General features: G+C 50.6%; 1 pseudogene; it reads right to left on the bottom strand.

Moving 5' to 3' along the window:
• On the bottom strand, positions 1-27,993 carry LOC147957694 (uncharacterized; annotated as a pseudogene).

The raw sequence follows: 27,993 nt of genomic DNA, 5'->3' as shown, positions 1-27,993 counted from the left end.
CTACTGAAATAAAGCTACATTAAACTGTTGAAATAAAGATACAAATGATTGCGAAATTTAAAATACTACCACAGGAATCTGCTGAGTCCAGCGTAGATATTTTCCTTTTCCATCGCCAGCTTCTTCTGCTGCCTTGGCCTCACGAGCCCTTTCTTTCTTTCTCTGCCTCTCCGCCTCACGAGCCTCCTTTCGCTGTTGTTCCTGCTCCTCCATGCGACGAGCCTTTTCCCTGTTTTTCTTTCCTAAATCCTGAAAAAACGGTGTTGCTCCGCATAATATTCTTTTAGCTCTCTCTCTCTCTCTCTTGCTCTGCTTTCTCCTCAGCTTCCGCCTTCTCGCGTCGCTCTTCCGCATCGAAACTATTCCACGCACGGCGACTTCTTTCACGAATCTCAGTCACTGCCCAAGCCGGCATCTCCATGTCAATCCAATGATAGTACATGCACATAGGCGGAGGAGACTACAACAATAAACAAGAATGTTTATTAAAGAATCTATCAAAATACCAACAATATCTATTTGTGATGGTTAAAGCATACCGGAGGCTTGTCGTACTCTGAAATAGCTATGGGTGTGTCGGTGTACAAAAAGAGGGGTACACTTTTTGTACCGCTATAACTGTGCACGGGCAGATAGAGCCACGCCCACGGCCACACCAAGCAGGGCAGGGGAGGTAAGCCAGGGTAAGACCGAAGCCCAGGATAACTGGAACAATGCCAAGACCAAGGCCACAAAGAGAGAAGGGACGAAGCGGGCTCCCCCCGGCAAGATCCTTGCCGGGGGCAGCCTTAGCAGCCCCGGCAAGATCCTTGCCGGGGGCAGCCTTAGCAGCCCCGGCAAGACCCTTGCCGCGGCAGCTCGCCCCACGCCCACGGAGCAAGTCACCCTTGAGTCCACGGCCTCCTCCATGGTCCACCATGTTGGGGCAAGGGCTCGGGAGGCGCCTCCGTGGTAGCATGCAGATCTTTGTGAAGAAACATTCAAGATCAGATGAGCACCAGAAGACGACGACCCTTGGCGAGACCCCAGCCGAGGAAAACCACGAGGCCCCCGGCAAGCGCCTTGCCGGGAACAACAGCGGGCCCGGCAAGGCCCTTGCCGAGGGACTCTACAGGGCCACCGCCAGGCCCACGCCAATCAAGCCTCCACCGCCGTTCGCATGCAGCTGCCGACCCAACCAACTGGGCAGGCACCTGCGTGGCGGCATGCAGATCTTCATCAAGTCTCCGCCACCGCGCCACCTCAGCTGCCTGCCTGCCTACATGGAATCGCACGCACCGCTGGCCAGGGTGCGTGTCAACACAAGGAAGAGCGGCAATGGACGGGACAGGCTCCGCCCCCGTCCCCGGTAAAGCGAGAGGACACCTAAGCAGACGCATTAAATGCGCCTTGTCATGTAATGCGAGGGATAAACTCGCAACACTGTACCCTTTCCACCTCCTGTGTGCCACTGTGGCAACCCCTTTTTCCTATAAAAGGAGGCCCGAGGCAACCAGGAGAGGGATTCGGCTTTTTGGAGCTCCTCACGCCCCATAGCTAGTTCAAGAACACAAATATACATCCACCAAAGCAGGAGTAGGGTTTTACGCGTCCTCGCGGCCCGAACCTGGATAAATGAATCGCGTGCTACCTATTTGATCCACTCTTCTCTCAACCCCGCACCCCACAACTGTAGTAGGGATCCTTGTAATCCCATAGGTGTCGTTTCCACCGACATCTTTGGCACGCCAGGTAGGGGGCGTGCAGTTGTGAGAATCGGCTTTAGCGACTAGTTCAGCGCTTCTTCATCACCATGGTGCCCAAGAAGAAGGCAACGGTGACGGTCGGCCCCTCGGGAGCCGGACGGCCCATCCCGACGTGGGCGAGCAGCACACCGGTCGCGGAGAGGACCCGGGGCGCAGCTCGCGAGCACCAAGACCACCTCAGCAGCCGGAGCTTGGGAGGCGGTGACGTTCGCATGCTCGGCGATGAGCCGCACGTCGCCAAATCTAAAAATGGAGCCAGGCCCCCCCCAGGCGGCACGGGGCCCTCCAGATGCGCCGTCGCACCGCCCGAAGGCGGCACGGTGGCCTCGAAGACTCCCACGCCGGCGCCCACGGCGCACTCCTCTCAAGCTGCACGCGACGAACTGCGTCGTCGCGACGAAGATCCCGGCCGCCGCCGCGGAAAGAGCCCCGAGCACCACTCTCGGGACGCAGAAGACCTGCCCGCTCGCTGAAGCACTGGTGAAAATGGCGTGCGATCGCGGGACCGTGATAGAGCTCCTTCTAACATAGTTAGAAGTCGAAGCGCGTCGCGGTCCGTGCAGGTTTTGCTGCCACCGACGTCGGCAGAGGCCCTGGCGCGCGCGCAGTTTCTCCTCGACTTTCCTCCCGCTACGGGGAAACTCGACGAATGGAGAGCTACCATCCGAAGCCTTGTCGCCGTCGCCAACAAGGACGAACCGAGTCCAGCGGGGCCCCCGGGTCGATGCTCCGATGGAGTCCCACGCGCCAACGGTGGGAGGACCGGCGGCGCCGCGGCCACGGTGCATTCACCCCCTCCTCGCCCGGTACCACGGGTGTCGACTCGTCGCGACGTTATGGGCGACGACGCCTCCATAACATCGTCCGACCCACGGACCCACTGTGACCAGCGCCAAGTTCTTCGGGAGCGAGCCCATGAAGACGCTCAGACCACCATCGAGCGCCGGCGCGGAGCGCGCCACCAGTCAGACAGGCGAGCAGGGCCTGTTGTGAACCATCCAGCACCAGAGAGCCCTGGAGGTCTACCTTACGAGGTAGGCTGTCCGGCTTTTACCCGCGAGCTGCGGCAGTTCTAGTGGCCCAATCACCGCACTTTCAAGCCTGACGTTGGCGAGAAGTACAATGGCAAGACCCACCCGTCGGAGTTCCTCAGCATCTACTCCATCGCGATGCAAGCTGCTGGGGCCCGCGACGATAAGGTGCTTGCGAATTACTTTCTGTTGGCTCTTAAACCCAATGCCATGTCATGGTTGATGCACTTGCCGGTAGACTCTGTCTCCTCTTGGTCGGATTTGTGCCATGAGTTTGTTGGCGCCTTCACTGGAGGCCATCAAGCCCATGGCCAAGCGAGCGACCTGCACGTCATCCCCCAGAAGGAGGCCGAGAGTCTGCGCAAGTACATACAGAGATTCTGCCGGGTACAGTACAATATCCCTGATGTCCCTCCTGCCGCAATTATCGGCGCGTTCCATCAAAACGTGCGTAACCGCAAGATGCGCGAAGAGCTGGCAATGAACAAGGTGAAATATGTGGCGGAACTCTACGTTCTTGCCGACAGGTGTCCCCCGGCCGAAGAGGGAAGGAAGTACCCCGGCGAAGATGCCGGCGTGGAAACCGACTCTTCAGACAAGGATATTGCCGCCCCGGTGAAGAAAGGCCGGCGCCACAATAGGAAGCGCAAGAGTAAAGCTGTGCTTGTCGTCGAGGGATCTGATGACACCGGCTCCACCAAGAAAACCAAGGCAGATGACCCCGGCAAGGAAATTGCCGGATGTGTCACCTTCCGGGCCTTGGCGGTTGCCGAGAAGCCAGGGAACTCCGACAAGCAATACTGCAAGATCCATCGCACCAAAGGCCATGACCTCCAGAACCGCTGACAAGTTGAGCTGCTTGCTGAGAAGCAAAAAGCTGAATATGAGAGGCGGGACAAGGAGAAGGGCCAGGACGGTGCTGAGGGGTCTGACAAGAAGCGTGACGGCCAGGCGGGCCGTCGCGGTAAGGATAAATAGTAGGAGAGGCCCGCACGGGGCCGCGACAAGAAGCCAGAAGACGATGATCACGAAGAGGACGACGAGTCTGGTGGCCAAGAGTTTCAGAAGGCTACAGAGGCCATGCGCGTCGATGGCGGCGCCTCGCTGCATACCTCTCACCGCCAGCTTAAACAGTGGGCGCGTGAGATTACAGCAACGGAGCCGTCGTTGGGGCCCAAAAGCCGCTGAAGTGGTCCGGCACACCTATCATTTTTGACACTGAGGATCACCCTGATCGCACTACTGCGGTCGGGTGCTTGCCGTTGTTGGTTTCGCCGACAATACGCAACCTCAAGGTGACAAAAATGCTAGTCGATGGCGGGGTCGGTCTGAACTTAATCTCGCCCACCGTGATCAAGAAGCTGCAGATTCCTGACGGAGACCTCGAAGGAACGGGCACGTTCTAGGGGATCAACCCGGGGAGGAGTTAACCAAAGGGGAAGGTCACGCTGCCTGTGACCTTCGGGAGTGATCTGAACTACAGGACGGAAAGGATCGTGTTTGATGTTGCCAAGATCCCCTTACCCTACAACGGGATCCTTGGCCGCCCAGCGCTGGCCAAGTTCATGGTAGCGCCGCACTACGCCTACAACACCCTAAAGATGCCAGGGCCTGTGACGATCATCACCGTCCCCTCCGACAAGAAAGATGCGCTGATTCGTGCTGATCAACTCTACCAAGAAGCAGTTGCAGCGGCCGCCGCCACTAAAGCAGCCGCTCCTGGCACTGGAGCCCTGGGAGGGAAGAAGAAGAAGACCGGTGAGACCTTGGACACCCACTCCGGCAAGCACACCTCTTCGGAGTGTGGCGCTCCCGTCGAGGACGTGCCAGAGAGCTCCACCGGCAGGAACAAGAAATCTAGGGCCACGCCGTCGAAGACCAAGAAGGTATCCGCCAAGGAGGACGACACGGGAGGAGCTTTCACCATAAGCTCCGCCCTTGACGACAAATAGGAAGACGCGCTCGTCACCTTCCTGCGGGCGAATGTCGATGTATTTGCATGGCAAGCATCCGACATCCCCGGCGTTCCCAGGGAGGTGATTGAGCACCACCTTGCTGTCTGTCCTCATGCGCGGCCCGTCAAGCAGAAGGTTAGAAAGCGAGCTTTGGAACAGCAAGAGTTCATTATAGAGGAGATCCGGAAACTGGAGGCAGCAGGTTTGGTAAGAGGAGTGCTCCATCCGACGTGGTTGGCCAATCCAGTGGTAGTGCGCAAGGCGAATGGGAAGTGGAGGCTGTGTATTGACTACACAGATATCAATAAGGCTTGTCCCAAGGACCCTTTCCCATTGCCGCGCATCGACCAGATTGTTGACTCCACGGCTGGGTGTGACTTGTTGTCATTCCTCGACGCCTACCCCGGCTACCACCAGATCTTCATGACAAGGGAAGACGAAGAGAAGACAACGTTCATCACCCCATGTGGTACGTATTGTTTCATACGGATGCCTTTCGGGTTGAAGAGTGCTGGCTCAACATTTGCAAGGGCGGTCCAGATTAGTTTTGAACCCCAGCTCCATAGAAATATGGAAGCCTATATGGATGATATAGTGGTCAAGACCACAAATAGGGCGACCCTGATACCGGATTTACAAGAGACGTTTGCAAACCTACGCAAGATCAACCTCAAGTTGAACCCTGAGAAGTGCGTCTTTGGCGTCCCGTCCGGCAAGCTTCTCGGGTTCTTTGTGTCGCAGCGTGGGATAGAGGCCAATCTGGACAAGATCAAGGCTATAGAGCAGATTGAGGCACCCAAGTGGGTCAAGGATGTGCGTCGGCTTGCTGGTTGCATTGCCGCCATGAGCAGGTTTATCTCCAAGTCCGCCGAGCGTGCCCTCCCCTTTTTCAAGATTTTGAAAAAGGCGGGCCCAATGGAGTGGACACCAGAAGCCGAAGCGGCGTTAGAAGATTTGAAGAGGTATCTCTCCTCTACGCCAGTACTAGTTGCACCTAAACCACAGGAACCGTTGCTGCTGTACTTGGCGGCAACGAACCAGGTGGTCAGCGCCGCACTAGTGGCTCAGAGAGAAGTCAACGATGAGGTGATAGCAGCAATAGAGCCTGATGCCATTGGTGTAGAGACGACGCAGCCAGTTGGAGTGCTGCCGAGGAGGAAAATGATGCAGCACCCGGTCTACTTTGTTAACTCCCTCCTGCAGGGGGCTAGATCAAGGTACTCCGGTGTGCAGAAACTGCTCTTCAGCCTTCTTATGGCCTCGAGGAAGCTGCGTCACTACTTTCAGGCGCACGAAATCACTGTCGTCACTCGCCTCCCTCTACAACGGATATTGCACAATCCAGACGCGACTGGAAGGATCGTAGAGTGGGCACTGGAGCTGTCCAGCTTTGGCCTCAAGTTTGAGAGTACCTCAACGATCCAAAGTTGAGTCCTGGCAGAGTTCGTTGCAGAGTGGACCGCGACGCCCGATGAAGAAACTCAGGAGACTGTCCTCCCCGGCAAGGAGGCGAGTTGCAACTGGATCATGTACTTTGATGGAGCTTTCTCCTTATAGGGCGCCGAGGCTGGCGTACTGCTTGTCGCGCCCACTGGAGAGCACCTCAAGTACGTGGTCCAAATGCACTTCCCCCGGGAGGCGTCGACAAACAATACTGCCGAGTACGAAGGGCTGCTTGCCGGTCTCAGGATCGCGGTAGACCTCGGAGTCAAGAAACTCATCGTCAGGGGCGACTCGCAACTGTCGTCAAGCAAGTCAACAAAGACTACCAGAGCCCGTTGATGAAGGCCTACGTAGATGAAGTGAGAAAGATGGAAGAGCGCTTTGACGGTATACAGGCAGAGCACGTTCCCCGAGCGGAGAACGACATCGCTGATTACCTGTCGAAGCGCGCTGCCCTCAAGCTGCCTGTGGAACCAGGTACCTTTGTGCTCCAGCTAACTCAGCCATCCGTTGATCCCTCAGCAGGGCAGAGGAAGAGAAGGAAATTAGGGCCTGGCAAGTACTTTCCCGCCGAGCTCCCCGAAGCCGCCGGCGAAGATGTTGCCGGAGACACTGAGCCCATCGTAGGGCAATCGGCTCCGGCAGAGCATCAAGCTCTTGCCGTAGAGACGACCACCCTTACAATGGAAGAAATGCCTTTGGTCCTTTCCATCGAGCCTCAGGCTCCGGCATGGGCACAGCCCGCCATCCGATTCCTCCAAACAGGGGAACTCCCTGAGGAGCAGGAATAAGCGGAAAAAGTAGCCCGCCGGTCTGCCATGTATCAGTTCGTCGATGACGTCTTGTACAGGAAAAGGCCGAACAGTGTGAAATTGAAGTGTATCCCTCGAGAGGAAGGACTGGGGCTGTTGGCATAGATACATGGGGGCATATGTGGATCCCACATAGGGTCGAGAGCCCTTGCCGGCAAGGCATTTCGGCAAGGCTTCTTCTGGCCCACTGCCCTCCAGGATGCGACGACGCTAGTCACCAAGTGTGAAGCATGTCAGTTCCATTCAAAGAAGCTTCATCAGCCAGCTCAAGCCCTTCAAACCATTCCTCTCTCCTGGCCCTTCTCGGTCTGGGGGCTCGACATACTGGGCCATTCCCTCGCGCTGTCGGGGGCTTTGAGTACTTGTATGTGGCAATCGACAAGTTCACAAAGTGGCCAGAGGTGGAAGCAGTGAGGAAAGTTACAGCCCAGTCAGCCGTCAAGTTCCTCAAGGGGCTAGTGTGCTGTTTCGGTGTACCCAACAGGGTCATCACCGACAACGGCACACAGTTCACAAGCCGCACCTTCATGCAGTACATCCAGGACCTCGGCAGCAAAGTCTGTTTCGCTTCTGTGGCTCACCCGCAAAGCAATGGTCAAGCTGAGAGGGCAAACGCAGAAGTGTTGTGAGGCTTAAGGACAAAGACCTTTGACAGGCTGCGCAAGAGTGGAAGGCGCTGGATTGATGAGTTGCCGGCGGTTCTTTGGTTGATCAGAACGACACCAAATCGAGCCACTGGCCAGACACCCTTTGCCCTGGTATACGAGGCAGAAGCAGTTCTCCCCACGGAACTCATATACGGGTCACCTCGAGTGCTCGCTTATGATGAGCTTGAGCAAGAGTCGTTGCGCCAAGATGACGCGACGCTCCTTGAGGAAGATCATCTTCGGGCGGCTGTGAGAGCAGCACGCTACCAGCAAGCCTTGCGCCGCTACCACAGCCGCAAGGTTCATGCCCGAAGCTTTGAGGAAGGCGACCTTGTTCTTCGGCGCGTTCAATCGGCCAAGAATACCAACAAGTTGACACCAAAGTGGGAAGGCCCTTATCGGGTAATATGAGTCACCAGGCCCGGCGCAGTCCGCCTAGAGACCGAAGATGCCATCTGTTGGAAATATGCCCTAGAGGCAATAATAAAAGCATTATTATTATATTTCCTTGTTCATGATAATTGTCTTTACTCATGCTATAATTGTGTTATCCGGAAATCATAATACATGTGTGAATAATAGACACCAACATGTCCCTAGTAAGCCTCTAGTTGACTAGCTCGTTGATCAACAGATAGTCATGGTTTCCTGACTATGGACATTGGATGTCATTGATAACGAGATCACATCATTAGGAGAATGATGTGATGGACAAGACCCAATCCTAAACATAGCATAAGATCGTATAGTTCGTTTGCTAGAGTTTTCCAATGTCAAGTATCTTTTCCTTAGACCATGAGATCGTGTAACTCCCGGATACCGTAGGAGTGCTTTGGGTGTACCAAACGTCACAACGTAACTGGGTGACTATAAAGGTATACTACGGGTATCTCCGAAAGTGTCTGTTGGGTTGACACGGATCAAGACTAGGATTTGTCACTCCGTGTGACGGAGAGGTATCACTGGGCCCACTCGGTAATGCATCATCATAATGAGCTCAAAGTGACCAAGTTTCTGGTCACGGGATCATGCATTACGGTACGAGTAAAGTGACTTGCCGGTAACGAGATTGAACGAGGTATAGGGATACCGACGATCGAATCCCAGGCAAGTAACATACCGATTGACAAAGGGAATTGTATACGGGGTTGCTTGAATCCTCGACATCGTGGTTCATCTGATGAGATCATCGAGGAGCATGTGGGAGCCAACATGGGTATCCAGATCCCGCTGTTGGTTATTGACCGGAGAGCGATCTCGGTCATGTCTACATGTCTCCCGAACCCGTAGGGTCTACACACTTAAGGTTCGGTGACGCTATGGTTGTAGGGATATGTATATGCAGTAACCCAAATATTGTTCGGAGTCCCGGATGAGATCCCTGACGTCACGAGGAGTTCCAGAATGGTCCGGAGGTAAAGAATTATATATAGGAAGTGCTATTTCGGCCGTCGGGACAAGTTTCGGGGTCACCGGTATTGTACCGGGACCACCGGAAGGGTCCCGGGGGTCCACCGGGTGGGGCCACCTATCCCGGAGGGCCCCATGGGCTGAAGTGGGAAGGGATCCAGCCCAAAGTGGGCTGGGGCGCCACTTCCCCTAGGGCCCATGCGCCTAGGGTGGGGGAAACCCTAAAGGAAGAGTCCTAAAAGGGGAAGGCACCTCCTAGGTGCCTTGGGGAGGAGGGATTCCTCCCTTGGCCGCCGCCCCCTAGGAGATTGGATCTCCTAGGGCCGGCACCCCCCTAGGCTCCCTATATATAGTGGGGGGGAAGGAGGGCCTCTCACCCCACGCCTTTGGTGCCTCCCTCTCCCTCTCCAACACATCCTCCTCCTCCATAGAGCTTGGCGAAGCCCTGTCGGAGTACTGTAGCTCCATCACTACCACGCCGTTGTGCTGCTGCTGGAGCCATCTCCCTCAACCTCTCCCTTCCCCTTGATGGATCAAGAAGGAGGAGACGTTACACTGACCGTACGTGTGTTGAACGCGGAGGTGCCGTCCGTTCGGCGCTAGGATCTCCGGTGATTTGGATCACGTCGAGTACGCCTTCCTCATCCCCGTTCTTTGAACGCTTCCGCGCGTGATCTACAAAGGTATGTAGATGCAATCCGATCACTCGTTGCTAGATGAACTCCTAGATGGATCTTGGTGAAACCGTAAGAAATTTTTTGTTTTCTGCAACGTTCCCCAACAGTGGCATCATGAGCTAGGTCTATGCGTAGTTCTCTTGCACGAGTAGAACACAAATTTGTTGTGGGCGTTGATGTTGTCAACTTTCTTGCCGCTACTAGTCTTATCTTGCTTCAACGGTATTGTGGGATGAAGCGGCCCAGACCAACCTTACACGTACGCTTACGTGAGACCGGTTCCACCGACTAACATGCACAAGTTGCATAAGGTGGCTGGCGGGTGTCTGTCTCTCCCACTTTAGTTGGAGCGGATTCGATGAAAAGGGTCCTTATGAAGGGTAAATAGAAGTTGAAAAATCACGTTGTGGCTTTCACGTAGGTAAGAAAACGTTCTTGCTAGAACCCTATTTCAGCCACATAAAACTTGCAACAACAATTAGAGGACGTCTAACTTGTTTTTGCAGCAAGTGCTTTGTGATACGATATGGCCAAAGTTGTGATGAATGATGAATGATATATATGTGATGTATGAGATGTTCATGCTATTGTAATAGGAATCACGACTTGCATGTCGATCAGTATGACAACCGGCAGGAGCCATAGGAGTTGTCTTTATTTTTTGTATGACCTGCGTGTCATTGAGAAACGCCATGTAAATTACTTTACTTTATTGCTAAACGCGTTAGCCATAGTAGTAGAAGTAATAGTTGGCGAGCAACTTCATGGAGACACGATGATGGAGATCATGATGACGGAGATCATGGTGTGAAGCCGGTGACAAGATGATCATGGAGCCCCAAGATGGAGATCAAAGGAGCTATGTGATATTGGCCATATCGTGTCACTATTATTATTTGATTGCATGTGATGTTTATCATGTTTTGCATCTTGTTTACTTAGAACGACGGTAGTAAATAAGATGATCCCTCATAATAATTTCAAGAAAGTGTTTCCCCTAACTATGCACCGTTGCGACAGTACGTTGTTTCGATGCACCACATGATGATCGGGTGTTAGATTCTAACGTTCACATACAACGGGTGTAAGACAGATTTACACATGCAAACACTTAGGTTGACTTGACGAGCCTAGCATGTACAGACATGGCCTCGGAACACAGAAGACTGAAAGGTCGAGCATGAGTCGTATAGAAGATACGATCAACATGAAGATGTTCACCGATGTTGACTAGTCCGTCTCACGTGATGATCGGACACGGCCTAGTTAACTCGGATCATGTTATACTTAGATGACTAGAGGGATGTCCATCTAAGTGGGAGTTCATTGAATAATTTGATTAGATGAACTTAATTATCATGAACTTAGTCTAAAATCTTTACAATATGTCTTGTAGATCAAATGGCCAACGTTGTCCTCAACTTCAACGCGTTCCTAGAGAAAACCAAGCTGAAAGACGATGGCAGCAACTATACGGACTGGGTCCGGAACCTGAGGATCATCCTCATAGCTGCCAAGAAAGATTATGTCCTACAAGCACCGCTAGGTGACGCACCCGTCCCACAGAACCAAGACATTATGAATGCTTGGCAGACACGTGCTGATGATTACTCCCTCGTTCAGTGCGGCATGCTTTACAGCTTAGAACCGGGGCTCCAAAAACGTTTTGAGAGACACGGAGCATACGAGATGTTCGAAGAGCTGACAATGGTTTTCCAAGCTCATGCCCGGGTCGAGAGATATGAAGTCTCCGACAAGTTCTTCAGCTGTAAGATGGAGGAAAATAGTTTTGTCAGTGAGTACATACTCACTATGTCTGGGTTACATAACCGATTGACTCAGCTGGGAGTTAATCTCCCGGATGACGCGGTCATTGACAGAATCCTCCAGTCGCTCTCACCAAGCTACAAGAGCTTTGTGATGAACTTCAATATGCAGGGGATGGAAAAGACCATTACTGAGGTATTTGCAATGCTGAAATCAGCAGAGGTAGAAGTCAAAAAGGAACATCAAGTGTTGATGGTGAATAAAACCACTATGTTCAAGAAGGGCAAGGGTAAGAAAGCCTTCAAGAAGGACGGCAAGGGAGTTGCCGCGCCCGGCAAGCAAGCTGCCGGGAAGAAGCCAAAGAATGGACCCAAGCCCGAGACTGAGTGCTTTTATTGCAAGGGAAGTGGTCACTGGAAGCGGAACTGCCCCAAATACTTAGCGGACAAGAAGGCCGGCAAAACGAAAGGTATATGTGATATACATGTAATTGATGTGTACCTTACCAGTATTCGTAGTAGCTCCTGGGTATTTGATACCGGTGCGGTTGCTCACATTTGTAACTAAAAGCAGGAGCTGCGGAATAAGCGGAGACTGGCAAAGGACGAGGTGACGATGCGCGTCGGGAATGGTTCCAAGGTCAATGTGATCGCCGTCGGCACGCTGCCTCTACATTTGCCTTCGGGATTAGTTTTAAACCTTAATAATTGTTATTTAGTGCCAGCTTTGAGCATGAACATTGTATCAGGATCTCGTTTAATTCGAGATGGCTACTCATTTAAATCCGAGAATAATGGTTGTTCTATTTATATGAGAGATATGTTTTATGGTCATGCTCCGATGGTGAATGGTTTATTCTTAATGAATCTCGAGCGTAATGCTACACATGTTCATAGTGTGAGTACCAAAAGATGTAAGATTGATAATGATAGTCCCACATACTTGTGGCACTGCCGCCTTGGTCACATAGGTGTCAAATGCATGAAGAAGCTCCATGCTGATGGACTTTTAGAGTCTCTTGATTACGAATCATTTGACACGTGCGAACCATGCCTCATGGGTAAAATGACCAAGACTCTGTTCTCAGGAACAATGGAGCGAGCAACCAACTTATTGGAAATCATACATACTGATGTGTGCGGTCCAATGAGTGTTGAGGCTCGCGGTGGCTATCATTATGTTCTCACCCTCACTGATGACTTGAGTAGATATGGGTATGTCTACTTAATGAAACACAAGTCTGAGACCTTTGAAAAGTTCAAGGAATTTCAGAGTGAGGTTGAGAATCAACGTGACAGGAAAATCAAGTTCCTGCGATCAGATCGTGGAGGAGAGTACTTGAGTCACGAGTTTGGCACACACTTAAGAAAATGTGGAATAGTTTCACAACTCACGCCACCTGGAACACCTCAGCGTAATGGTGTGTCCGAACGTCGTAATCGCACTCTATTAGATATGGTGCGATCTATGATGTCTCTTACCGATTTACCGCTATCTTTTGGGGGCTATGCTTTAGAGACTGCCGAATTCACTTTAAATAGGGCTCCGTCGAAATCCGTTGAGACGACACCGTATGAATTATGGTTTGGGAAGAAACCTAAGCTGTCGTTTCTAAAAGTTTGGGGATGCGATGCTTATGTCAAGAAACGTCAACCTGAAAAGCTCGAACCCAAGTCGGAAAAATGCGTCTTCATAGGATGCCCTAAAGAAACTATTGGGTATACCTTCTACCTCAGATCCGAAGGCAAGATCTTTGTTGCCAAGAATGGATCCTTTCTAGAGAAAGAGTTTCTCTCGAAAGAAGTAAGTGGGAGGAAAGTAGAACTTGATGAAGTATTACCTCTTGAACCGGAAAATAGCGCAACTCAAGAAAATGTTCCTGAGGTGCCTGCACCGACTAGAGAGGAAGTTAACGATGATGATCAAGATACTTCTGATCAAGCTCCTACTGAAATTCGAAGGTCCACAAGGACATGTTCCGCACCAGATTGGTACGGCAACCCTGTCTTGGAAATCATGTTGTTAGACAACGGTGAACCTTCGAACTATGAAGAAGCGGGCCCGGATTCCGACAAATGGCTAGAAGCCATGAAATCCAAGATAGGATCCATGTATGAAAACGAAGTATGGACTTTGACTGACTTGCCCGTTAAGCGGCGAGCCATAGAAAATAAATGGATCTTTAAGAAGAAGACAGACGCGGATGGTAATGTAACCATCTATAAAGCTCGGCTTGTTGCTAAGGGTTATCAACAAGTTCAAGGGGTTGACTACGATGAGACTTCCTCACCGGTAGCGAAGCTAAAGTCCGTCCGAATCATGTTAGCAATTGCCGCATTCTATGATTATGAGATATGGCAAATGGACGTCAAAACGGCATTCCTTAATGGTTTCCTTAAGGAAGAATTGTACATGATGCAGCCGGAAGGTTTTGTCGATCCTAAGAATGCTAACAAGGTGTGCAAGCTCCAACGCTCGATTATGGAGGTGACGAAGAGCTCGTCATAAAGGGTTACGTCGATGCTAGCTTCGACACAGATCTGGATGACTCTAAGTCTCAAACCGGATACGTGTATATTTTGAATGGTGGGGCAGTTAGCTGGTGCAGTTGCAAGCAGAGCGTCGTGGCGGGATCTACATGTGAAGCGGAGTACATGGCAGCCTCGGAGGCAGCGCATGAAGCAATTTGGGTGAAGGAGTTCATCACCGACCTAGGAGTCATACCCAATGCGTCGGGGCCAATCAAACTCTTCTGTGACAACACTAGAGCTACTGCACTTGCCAAGGAGCCCAGGTTTCATAAGAAGACAAGGCACATCAAGCGTCGCTTCAACTCCATTCGTGAAAATGTTCAAGATGGAGACATAGATATTTGTAAAGTACATACGGACCTGAATGTAGCAGATTCGTTGACTAAACCTCTCCCTAGAGCAAAACATGATCAACACCAGAATTCCATGGGTGTTCGATTCATCACAATGTAACTAGATTATTGACTCTAGTGCAAGTGGGAGACTGTTGGAAATATGCCCTAGAGGCAATAATAAAAGCATTATTATTATATTTCCTTGTTCATGATAATTGTCTTTATTCATGCTATAATTGTGTTATCCGGAAATCGTAATACATGTGTGAATAATAGACACCAACATGTCCCTAGTAAGCCTCTAGTTGACTAGATCGTTGATCAACAGATAGTCATGGTTTCCTGACTATGGACATTGGATGTCATTGATAACGAGATCACATCATTAGGAGAATGATGTGATGGACAAGACCCAATCCTAAACATAGCATAAGATCGTATAGTTCGTTTGCTAGAGTTTTCCAATGTCAAGTATCTTTTCCTTAGACCATGAGATCGTGTAACTCCCGGATACCGTAGGAGTGCTTTGGGTGTACCAAACGTCACAACGTAACTGGGTGACTATAAAGGTATACTACAGGTATCTCCGAAAGTGTCTGTTGGGTTGACACGGATCAAGACTGGGATTTGTCACTCCGTGTGACGGAGAGGTATCACTGGGCCCACTCGGTAATGCATCATCATAATGAGCTCAAAGTGACCAAGTGTCTGGTCACGGGATCATGCATTACGGTACGAGTAAAGTGACTTGCCGGTAACGAGATTGAACGAGGTATAGGGATACCGACGATCGAATCCCGGGCAAGTAACATACCGATTGACAAAGGGAATTGTATACGGGGTTGCTTGAATCCTCGACATCGTGGTTCATCCGATGAGATCATCGAGGAGCATGTGGGAGCCAACATGGGTATCCATATCCCGTTGTTGGTTATTGACCGGAGAGCGATCTCGGTCATGTCTACATGTCTCCCGAACCCGTAGGGTCTACACACTTAAGGTTCGGTGACGCTAGGGTTGTAGGGATATGTATATGCAATAACCCGAATATTGTTCGGAGTCCCGGATGAGATCCCGGACGTCATGAGGAGTTCCAGAATGGTCCGGAGGTAAAGAATTTTATATAGGAAGTTCTATTTCGGCCGTCGGGACAAGTTTCGAGGTCACCGGTATTGTACCGGGACCACTCGAACGATCCCGGGGGTCCACCGGGTGGGGCCACCTATCCCAGAGGGCCCCATGGGCTGAAGTGGGAAGGGATCCAGCCCAAAGTGGGCTGGGGCGCCACTTCCCCTAGGGCCCATGCGCCTCGGGTGGGGGAAACCCTAAAGGAAGAGTCCTAAAAGGGGAAGGCACCTCCTAGGTGCCTTGGGGAGGAGGGATTCCTCCCTTGGCCGCCGCCCCCTACGAGATTGGATCTCCTAGGGCCAGCGCCCTCCCCTAGGCTCCCTATATATAGTGGGGGGGGGGAGGAGGGCCTCTCACCCCACGCCTTTGGTGCCTCCCTCTCCCTCTCCAACACATCCTCCTCCTCCATAGAGCTTGGCGAAGCCCTGTCGGAGTACTGCAGCTCCATCGCCACCACGCCGTCGTGCTGCTGCTGGAGCCATCTCCCTCAACCTCTCCCTTCCCCTTGCTGGATCAAGAAGGAGGAGACGTTACACTGACCGTACGTGTGTTGAACGCGGAGGTGCCGTCCGTTCGGCGCTAGGATCTTCGGTGATTTGGATCACGTCGAGTACGCCTTCCTCATCCCCGTTCTTTGAACGCTTCCGCGCGTGATCTACAAAGGTATGTAGATGCAATCCGATCACTCGTTGCTAGATGAACTCCTAGATGGATCTTGGTGAAACCGTAAGAAAATTTTTGTTTTCTGCAACGTTCCCCAACACCATCCCAGTGAGCAACTCCTGGAACATTGAGCATCTTCGCAAGTTTTACCCATAAGGCGCGGTTTGCCGGACCCCCCGGCAAGCCACCTTTTGTACAAGCCTTGCCGGTGAGGCATGTAACCCTTTGTACAAAGCCAGGCGCAGACCCTGAGCATAAATAAATGAAGCGTTGGCGCCCTAAGTTATAGTATGCATGCTAGGTCAAGTCTCGTCCTTGGTTAGGGTCGATAGTGGTTAGCAGCGGCTAACCCCTAGCTTAGAGGTCGAGTCCGCGTCTATCTGTTCTTCTCTGTCTTCTTTGGTTCACAGGACACATAAGTATCCTTGCCAAAATGCCTTGGGAGAAGGGGGACGGATCGGCATCTGGGACCCGGCAAGCCAGTATTGCCGGGGGCTACAGGAGCGAAGATTCACCCGAGGCAAGCTAGGGTTGCCGGGGGCTGCAGGCTCAGATAAGTTCTCCATCCCTTATCATGCATTTCCTTATGGACTGAGGTATGTGAAACCTCGTTTTACCCTTAGGCTACCGTGCTCCCCTAACTCTAGGCCCTAGGGCTCGTTCCTGGTGAAGGAAATATGCCCTAGAGGCAATAATAAAGTTATTATTTATTTCCTTATATTCATGATAAAATGTTTATTATTCATGCTAGAATTGTATTAACCGGAAACATAATACATGTGTGAATACATAGACAAACAAAGTGTCACTAGTATGCCTCTACTTGACTAGCTCGTTAATCAAAGATGGTTATGTTTCCTGACCATGAACAATGAGTTGTTATTTGATTAACGAGGTCACTTCATTAGTTGAATGATCTGATTGACATGACCCATTCCATTAGCTTAGCACCCGATCGTTTAGTATGTTGCTATTGCTTTCTTCATGACTTATACATGTTCCTATGACTATGAGATTATGCAACTCCCGTTTGCCGGAGGAACACTTTGGGTGCTACCAAACGTCACAACGTAACTGGGTGATTATAAAGGAGCATTACAGGTGTCTCCAAAGGTAGATGTTGGGTTGGCGTATTTCGAGATTAGGATTTGTCACTCCGATTGTCGGAGAGGTATCTCTGGGCCCTCTCGGTAATGCACATCACATAAGCCTTGCAAGCACTGCAACTAATATGTTAGTTGTGAGATGATGTATTACGGAACTAGTAAAGAGACTTGCCGGTAACGAGATTGAACTAGGTATTGGATACCGACGATCAAATCTCGGGCAAGTAACATACCGATGACAAAGGGAACAACGTATGTTGTTATGCGGTCTGACCGATAAAGATCTTCGTAGAATATGTAGGAGCCAATATGGGCATCCAGGTCCCGCTATTGGTTATTGACCGGAAACATGTCTCGGTCATGACTACATTATTCTCGAACCCGTAGGGTCCGCACGCTTAAGGTTACGATGACAGTTATATTATGAGTTTATGCATTTTGATGTACCGAAGGTTGTTCGGAATCCCGGATATGATCACGGACATGACGAGGAGTCTCAAAATGGTCGAGACGTTAAGACTGATATATTGGAAGCCTATGTTTGGACATCGGAAGTGTTCCGGGTGAAATCGGGATTTTACCGGAGTACCGGGAGGGTTACCGGAACCCCCCGGGAGCCATATGGGCCTTATTGGGCCTTAGTGGAAAGGTGAAAGGGCTGCCCATAAGGGCTGCACGCCTCCCCCCTTCCCCTAGTCCTATTAGGACTAGGAGAGGTGGCCGGCCACCCCTCTCCCTCTTTCCCCCTTGGGAATCCTAGTTGGAATAGGATTGGGGGGGGGGAGTAATTAGGTGAGATTGGTTCTTGCTTAAGCCCGTAGCAGCCACGTAAAACTTGCAACAACAAAGTAGAGGACGTCTAACTTGTTTTTGCAGGGCATGTTGTGATGTGATATGGTCAAGGCATGATGCTAAATTTTATTGTATGAGATGATCATGTTTTGTAACCGAGTTATCGGCAACTGGCAGGAGCCATATGGTTGTCGCTTTATTGTATGCAATGCAATCGCGATGTAATGCTTTACTTTATTACTAAACGGTAGTGATAGTCGTGGAAGCATAAGATTGGCGAGACGACAACGATGCTACGATGGAGATCAAGGTGTCGCGCCGGTGACGATGGTGATCATGACGGTGCTTCGGAGATGGAGATCACAAGCACAAGATGATGATGGCCATATCATATCACTTATATCGATTGCATGTGATGTTTATCTTTTTATGCATCTTATCTTGCTTTGATTGACGGTAGCATTATAAGATGATCTCTCACTAAATTATCAAGAAGTGTTCTCCCTGAGTATGCACCGTTGCCAAAGTTCGTCGTGCCCAGACACCACGTGATGATCGGGTGTGATAAGCTCTACGTCCATCTACAACGGGTGCAAGCCAGTTTTGCACACGCAGAATACTCAGGTTAAACTTGACGAGCCTAGCATATGCAGATATGGCCTCGGAACACGGAGACCGAAAGGTCGAACGTGAATCATATAGTAGATATGATCAACATAATGATGTTCACCGATGAAACTACTCCATCTCACGTGATGATCGGACATGGTTTAGTTGATTTGGATCACGTGATCACTTAGAGGATTAGAGGGATGTCTATCTAAGTGGGAGTTCTTAAGTAATATGATTAATTGAACTTAAATTTATCATGAACTTAGTCCCTAATAGTATCTTGCTTGTTTATGTTGATTGTAGATAGATGGCTTGTGCTGTTGTTCCGTTGAATTTTAATGCGTTCCTTGAGAAAGCAAAGTTGAAAGATGATGGTAGCAATTATACGGACTGGGTCCGTAACTTGAGGATTATCCTCATTGCTGCACAGAAGAATTACGTCCTGGAAGCACCGCTGGGTGCCAGGCCTGCTGCTGGAGCAACACCAGATGTTATGAACGTCTGGCAGAGCAAAGCTGATGACTACTCGATAGTTCAGTGTGCCATGCTTTACGGCTTAGAATCGGGACTTCAACGATGTTTTGAACGTCATGGAGCATATGAGATGTTCCAGGAGTTGAAGTTGATATTTCAAGCAAATGCCCGGATTGAGAGATATGAAGTCTCCAATAAGTTCTATAGCTGCAAGATGGAGGAGAACAGTTCTGTCAGTGAGCATATACTCAAAATGTCTGGGTATAATAATCACTTGATTCAATTGGGAGTTAATCTTCCAGATGATTGCGTCATTGACAGAATTCTCCAATCACTGCCACCAAGCTACAAGAGCTTCGTGATGAACTATAATATGCAAGGGATGAACAAGACTATTCGCGAGCTCTTCGCAATGCTGAAAGCTGCGGAGGTAGAAATCAAGAAGGAGCATCAAGTGTTGATGGTTAACAAGACCACTAGTTTCAAGAAAAAGGGCAAAGGAAAGAAGAAGGGGAACTTCAAGAAGAACGGCAAGCAAGTTGCTGCTCAGGAGAAGAAACTCAAGTCTGGACCTAAGCCTGAAACTGAGTGCTTCTACTGCAAGCAGACTGGTCACTGGAAGCGGAACTGCCCCAAGTATTTGGCGGATAAGAAGGATGGCAAGGTGAACAAAGGTATATGTGATATACATGTTATTGATGTGTACCTTACTAGAGCTCGCAGTAGCACCTGGGTATTTGATACTGGTTCTGTTGCTAATATTTGCAACTCGAAACAGGGACTACGAAATAAGCGGGCACTGGCAAAGGACGAGGTGACGATGCGCGTGGGAAACGGTTCCAAAGTCGATGTGATCGCGGTCGGCATGCTACCTCTACATCTACCTTCGGGATTAATATTAGACCTAAATAATTGTTATTTGGTGCCAGCGTTGAGCATGAACATTATATCTGGATCTTGTTTAATGCGAGACGGTTATTCATTTAAATCAGAGAATAATGGTTGTTCTATTTATATGAGTAATATCTTTTATGGTCATGCACCCTTGAAAAGTGGTCTATTTTTATTGAATCTCGATAGTAGTAATACACATATTCATAATGTTGAAGCCAAAAGATGCAGAGTTGATAATGAAAGTGCAACTTATTTGTGGCACTGTCGTTTAGGTCATATCGGTGTAAAGCGCATGAAGAAACTCCATACTGATGGACTTTTGGAACCACTTGATTATGAATCACTTGGTACTTGCGAACCGTGCCTCATGGGCAAGATGACTAAAACACTGTTCTCCGGTACTATGGAGAGAGCAACAGATTTGTTAGAAATCATACATACCGATGTATGTGGTCCGATGAACATTGAGGCTCGTGGCGGATATCGTTATTTTCTCACCTTCACAGATGATTTAAACAGATATGGATATATCTACTTAATGAAACATAAGTCTGAAACATTTGAAAAGTTCAAAGAATTTCAGAGTGAAGTTGAAAATCATCGTAACAAGAAAATAAAGTTTCTACGATCTGATCGTGGAGGAGAATAGTTGAGTTACGAGTTTGGTGTACATTTGAAAAACTGTGGAATAGTTTCGCAACTCACGCCACCCGGAACACCACAGCGTAATGGTGTGTCCGAACGTCGTAATCGTACTTTACTAGATATGGTGCGATCTATGATGTCTCTTACTGATTTACCGCTATCGTTTTGGGGTTATGCTCTAGAGACGGCTGCATTCACGTTAAATAGGGCACCATCAAAATCTGTTGAGACGACGCCTTATGAACTGTGGTTTGGCAAGAAACCAAAGTTGTCGTTTCTTAAAGTTTGGGGCTGCGATGCTTATGTGAAAAAGCTTCAACCTGATAAGCTCGAAACCAAATCGAAGAAATGTGTCTTCATAGGATACCCAAAGGAAACTGTTGGGTACACCTTCTATAACAGATCCGAAGGCAAGACATTCGTTGCCAAGAATGGATCCTTTCTAGAGAAAGAGTTTCTTTCGAAAGAAGTGAGTGGGAGGAAAGTAGAACTTGATGAGGTAACTGTACCTGCTCCCTTACTGGAAAGTAGTACATCACAGAAAACTGTTTCAGTGACACCTACACCAGTTAGTGAGGAAGCCGATGATAATGATCATGAAACTTCAGATCAAGACACTACTGAGCCTCGTAGATCAACCAGAGTAAGATCCGCACCAGAGTGGTACGGTAATCCTGTTCTGGAAGTCATGCTACTAGATCATGATGAACCTACGAACTATGAAGAAGCGATGGTGAGCCCAGATTCCGCAAAGTGGCTTGAAGCCATGAAATCTGAGATGGGATCCATGTATGAGAACAAAGTATGGACTTTGGTTGACTTGCCCGATGATCGGCAAGCAATTGAGAATAAATGGATCTTTAAGAAGAAGACTGACGCTGATGGTAATGTTACTGTCTACAAAGCTCGACTTGTCGCAAAAGGTTTTCGGCAAGTTCAAGGGATTGACTACGATGAGACCTTCTCACCCGTAGCAATGCTTAAGTTCGTCCGAATCATGTTAGCGATTGCCGCATTTTATGATTATGAAATTTGGCAGATGGATGTCAAAACTGCATTCATGAATGGATTTCTGGAAGAAGAGTTGTATATGATGCAACCGGAAGGTTTTGTCGATCCAAAGGGAGCTAACAAAGTGTGCAAGCTCCAGCGATCCATTTATGGACTGGTGTAAGCCTCTCGGAGTTGGAATAAACGTTTTGATAGTGTGATCAAAGCATTTGGTTTTATATAGACTTTCGGAGAAGCCTGTATTTACAAGAAAGTGAGTGGGAGCTCTGTAGCATTTCTGATATTATATGTGGATGACATATTGCTGATTGGAAATGATATAGAATTTCTGGATAGCATAAAGGGATACTTGAATAGAAGTTTTTCAATGAAAGACCTCGGTGAAGCTGCTTACATATTAGGCATTAAGATCTATAGAGATAGATCAAGACGCTTAATTGGACTTTCACAAAGCACATACCTTGACAAGATTTTGAAGAAGTTCAAAATGGATCAAGCAAAGAAAGGATTCTTGCCTGTGTTACAAGGTGTGAAGTTGAGTAAGACTCAATGCCCGACCACTGCAGAAGGTACAGAGAATATGAAAGATGTTCCCTATGCATCAGCCATAGGATCTATCATGTATGCAATGCTGTGTACCAGACCTGATGTGTGCCTTGCTATAAGTTTAGCAGGGAGGTACCAAAGTAATCCAGGAATGGATCACTGGACAGCAGTCAAGAACATCCTGAAATACCTGAAAAGGACTAAGGATATGTTTCTCGTATATGGAGGTGACAAAGAGCTCACCGTAAAAGGTTACGTTGATGCAAGCTTTGACACTGATCCGGACGATTCTAAATCGCAAACCGGATACGTGTTTACATTAAACGGTGGAGCTGTCAGTTGGTGCAGTTCTAAACAAAGCGTCGTAGCGGGATCTACATGTGAAGCGGAGTACATAGCTGCTTCGGAAGCAGCGAACGAAGGAGTCTGGATGAAGGAGTTCATATCCGATCTAGGTGTTATACCTAATGCATCGGGTCCAATGAAAATCTTTTGTGACAATACTGGTGCAATTGCTTTGGCAAAGGAATCCAGATTTCACAAAAGGACCAAACACATCAAGAGACGCTTCAACTCCATCCGGGATCTAGTCCAGGTGGGAGACATAGAGATTTGCAAGATACATACGGATCTGAATGTTGCAGACCCGTTGACTAAGCCTCTTCCACGAGCAAAACATGATCAGCACCAAGGCTCCATGGGTGTTAGAATCATTACAGTGTAATCTAGATTATTGACTCTAGTGCAAGTGGGAGACTGAAGGAAATATGCCCTAGAGGCAATAATAAAGTTATTATTTATTTCCTTATATTCATGATAAAATGTTTATTATTCATGCTAGAATTGTATTAACCGGAAACATAATACATGTGTGAATACATAGACAAACAAAGTGTCACTAGTATGCCTCTACTTGACTAGCTCGTTAATCAAAGATGGTTATGTTTCCTGACCATGAACAATGAGTTGTTATTTGATTAACGAGGTCACATCATTAGTTGAATGATCTGATTGACATGACCCATTCCATTAGCTTAGCACCCGATCGTTTAGTATGTTGCTATTGCTTTCTTCATGACTTATACATGTTCCTATGACTATGAGATTATGCAACTCCCGTTTGCCGGAGGAACACTTTGGGTGCTACCAAACGTCACAACGTAACTGGGTGATTATAAAGGAGCATTACAGGTGTCTCCAAAGGTAGATGTTGGGTTGGCGTATTTCGAGATTAGGATTTGTCACTCCGATTGTCGGAGAGGTATCTCTGGGCCCTCTCGGTAATGCACATCACATAAGCCTTGCAAGCACTGCAACTAATATGTTAGTTGTGAGATGATGTATTACGGAACTAGTAAAGAGACTTGCCGGTAACGAGATTGAACTAGGTATTGGATACCGACGATCAAATCTCGGGCAAGTAACATACCGATGACAAAGGGAACAACGTATGTTGTTATGCGGTCTGACCGATAAAGATCTTCGTAGAATATGTAGGAGCCAATATGGGCATCCAGGTCCCGCTATTGGTTATTGACCGGAAACATGTCTCGGTCATGACTACATTATTCTCGAACCCGTAGGGTCCGCACGCTTAAGGTTACGATGACAGTTATATTATGAGTTTATGCATTTTGATGTACCGAAGGTTGTTCGGAGTCCCGGATATGATCACGGACATGACGAGGAGTCTCAAAATGGTCGAGACGTAAAGATTGATATATTGGAAGCCTATGTTTGGACATCGGAAGTGTTCCGGGTGAAATCGGGATTTTACCGGAGTACCGGGAGGGTTACCGGAACCCCCCGGGAGCCATATGGGCCTTATTGGGCCTTAGTGGAAAGGTGAAAGGGCTGCCCATAAGGGCTGCGCGCCTCCCCCCTTCCCCTAGTCCTATTAGGACTAGGAGAGGTGGCCGGCCACCCCTCTCCCTCTTTCCCCCTTGGGAATCCTAGTTGGAATAGGATTGGGGGGGAGTCCTACTCCCGGTAGGAGTAGGACTCCTCCTGCGCCCTCCTCCTTGGCCGGCCAGCCCACCCCCTTGGCTCCTTTATATACTGAGGTAGAGGCACCCCAAAGACACACAAGTTGATCCACGTGATCTATTCCTTAGCCGTGTGCGGTGCCCCCTGCCACCATATTCCTCGATAATACTGTAGCGGAGTTTAGGCGAAGCCCTGCTGTTGTAGTTCATCAAGATCGTCACCACGCCGTTGTGCTGACGGAACTCTTCCCCGACACTTTGCTGGATCGGAGTCCGGGGATCGTCATCGAGCTGAATGTGTGCTCGAACTCGGAGGTGCCGTAGTTTCGGTGCTTGATCGGTTGGATCGTGAAGACGTACGACTACTTCCTCTACGTTGTGTCATCGCTTCCGCAGTCGGTCTGCGTTGGGTACGTAGACAAACACTCTCCCATCTCGTTGCTATGCATCACATGATCTTGCGTGTGCGTAGGAATTTTTTTGAAATTACTACGTTCCCCAACACCTGGGACCGAGTTTGGTCGTAGTCGCGGCCGCGGAAAGGAAAAACAAGGAGCCTAAACCCACTTCATCCCTGCCTCCGCCAAGGGCGTGAGAAAGGTCGAGTGAAGCGGGGGGACGGCAAGGCCTGTTGCCGGGCAAAAAAAATGTTTATCTTAGAGATACCAAGGATTTATTCCTTGTTGTGGGTTCCACCCGCAGACAACTAACCCGGCAAATATCCCTTTTTCATTTAAAAACATCCCGCTCAGGTACAGTCCGTAGGGAATGAAAAACATGAACAAGGGGATTACAAGTTTTAAATTCAACAAAGGCCCAAAGGCTTACAAACTAAAAAGAGATAAGGTGCCCGTAATCCCTTTCTTGTCCCTTTCCTCAGGAGGCAGGTCAAGGAGGCGAAAAGGCCAAAAGGGGCACCTAGGCGAGCTACGAGTGGCAGGAGACACCAAGAGAGCATCTTGGTGGCCATCCGAGGGCTGGATGGTGATGACGACGCCGAAGGCAGAGCTCGAAGACGAGGCGGCAGGACGTCAGCACGCGTCGAAGGCGTCGGTGCCCGCGTACTCCGAATTGACGGCCTTGCCGCCCGCCCTCTTCCTCTTCCGCAGCCTCCCAACACCAGCCGCCTAAGGAGACGACCTCGAGAAGTTCAAGGTGCCGGCAACACGGATGATGGGGTCGCCGGTACCGCTCGGAGAGGCGCCCGACGCCTAGTCGGACCCGTCATCCTGCCGCCTACTGCCCTCGTCGTTGTTGTCGCTGCCCTCCTCGTTACTCTTGCTCGAGGAGGAGTCTTCGTCATCAGAAGAGCTCTCCACACAGCACCTTGCGCGAGTCCCGAAGTGCCCGAAAACCTTGACGGAAAGGAGGCCACCCTCCATTAGCTTAAAGTGGAGAGTGAGCCCATCCATCAAGCTGCGGATACGAGCAAACATCTTCCATCCCCGATGGAGATACATCACATGAGGAGCAGAGAATTCGACGCGGACCCGCGTGCCGCTGATCCCGCAGCCCCTCATGTGCAGCCGCAACGACTGCGGCGGGTCTAGCTCCATCTCCCGCGCAAATGGGGTAGGGAGGTGAAGGCGACGATGCAGCGGCCGGCACAGCCTGATGAAGAACTCGCAGGGGTCGTCCCCGACGTGGCCCTCCATCGAAGCAAGGACCGCTGGCGGGGGCGAGGCCAGCGCGCCACCCCGTCCTCCTCTTCCCCGAGCGTTGTGGCCTCGCCCACGACCTCGCCCCCGCCCCCTTCCCCTCACAGCCGGCTCTGCCGCCCCAAGCGCAGGAGGAGGAGGGCCGCGTTGTCGAGCAGCAACCCTCACCGCCACCGTCGAAGGACCGGGATTTCCTTTCTCCATGACGAATGAGGGAAAGGAGCAGAAGCAGAAGGAAGAAGAAGATGGAGAAGTGCGGAATGACGTCCCCCTCCCGCTCTTTATAGAGGAACGGGGGTGGGGCTCGGCCGCCCCGCTCGGCCAGTCAAGACACAGGAGGCGCAGGGAACCAGGACCGACCCGCTGCCCCAACCAGCGACGGCCCGGTTTCCCGCCTCCACCGTTTGCCACCCCAAGCGCATGGGAGCCGCGTGGCAGACGTTCAGAACCGAGGGGACAGGTAAGGCGACCCCTCCCCACTCCGTGATCGTGGGGAGTGGACGCCTCGGAGACCGCGCCTCGGCCCCATTCAGTAAATGGGCCGCGCCTCCACGCCTCCCTCCGTTTGCAGGGTAGGCGCGAGCCGCCCCTTTATTGCGACGTGACGCATGCGTGCGGAACCCAACCTCACGCATGCCGCCCACGTCACGCACACCTCCCCACGCCGTGCCACGCGCGCGAGTCGTGGGAGGCGCAGCGTGCGAAGAAACTTACCACGGTAAAAACCGCCCCGCCTACCCGCGCACCATTCTGGGCCTAGCCCAACAATGCGTTACGCTTATGTGTGGGCCCAGGCCCGGGGGCTCCTGTCGGTGTACAAAAAGAGGGGTACACTTTTTGTACCCCTATAACTGTGCACGGGCAGACAGAGCCACGCCCATGGCCACACCAAGCAGGGCAGGGGAGGTAAGCTAGGGTAAGACCGAAGCCCAGGATAACTGGAACAACACCAAGACCAAGACCACAAAGAGCGAAGGGACAAAGCGGGCTCCCCCCCAGCAAGATCCTTGCCGGGGGCAGCCTTAGCAGCCTCGGCAAGACCCTTGCCGCGGCAGCTCGCCCCACGCCCACGGGGCAAGTCACCCTTGAGTCCACGACCTCCTCCATGGTCCACCATGTTGGGGCAAGGGCTCGGGAGGCGCCTCCATGGTAGCATGCAGATCTTTGTGAAGAAACATTCAAGATCAGATGAGCACCAGAAGACGACGACCCTTGGCGAGACCCCAGCCGAGGAAAACCACGAGGCCCCCGGCAAGCGCCTTGCCGGGAACAACAGCGGGCGCCACGGCAAGACCCTTGTCGGGGCCCCGGCAAGGCCCTTGCCGAGGGAATCTACAGGGCCACCGCCAGGCCCACGCCAATCAAGCCTCCACCGCCGTTCGCATGCAGCTGCCGACCCAACCAACTGGGCAGGCACCTGCGTGGCGGCATGCAGATCTTCATCAAGTCTCCGCCACCGCGCCACCTCAGCTGCCTGCCTGCCTACATGGAATCGCACGCACCGCTGGCCAGGGCGCGTGTCGACACAAGGAAGAGCGGCAATGGACGGGACAGGCTCCGCCCCCGTCCCCGGTAAAGCGAGAGGACACCTAAGCAGACGCATTAAATGCGCCTTGTCATGTAATGCGAGGGATAAACTCGCAACACTGTACCCTTTCCACCTCCTGTGTGCCACTGTGGCAACCCCTTTTTCCTATAAAAGGAGGCCCGAGGCAACCAGGAGAGGGATTCGGCTTTTTGGAGCTCCTCACGCCCCATAGCTAGTTCAAGAACACAAATATACATCCACCAAAGCAGGAGTAGGGTTTTACGCGCCCTCGCGGCCCGAACCTGGATAAACGAATCGCGTGCGACCTGTTTGATCCGCTCTTCTCTCAACCCCGCACCCCGCAACCATAGTAGGGATCCTTGTGATCCCATATGTGTCGTTTCCACCGACGGGGTGGATCTTCCTCATAATTGGCGCACATTAAAAACTTCATGCCCAACCAATCTCAAAAATCCATAACCTCCTTCACCTTGCAAAGATCGCCACACCAACACCGCAGGACTGCCACCCCCGGAGGCAAACTTGCATTCTTCATTTTCCTCGGCCTAATGCTTTGATCCGAACAAGGCAAACTCAT

This window comes from Triticum urartu, chromosome 7A (assembly GCF_056163025.1).
Source record: "Triticum urartu cultivar PI428250 chromosome 7A, HENAU_Tu73, whole genome shotgun sequence".
In the NCBI taxonomy this organism is placed as follows: domain Eukaryota; kingdom Viridiplantae; phylum Streptophyta; class Magnoliopsida; order Poales; family Poaceae; genus Triticum; species Triticum urartu.
The sequence above is the reverse complement of the archived record's forward strand: the minus strand, read 5'-3'. Positions and strand labels throughout refer to the sequence as shown.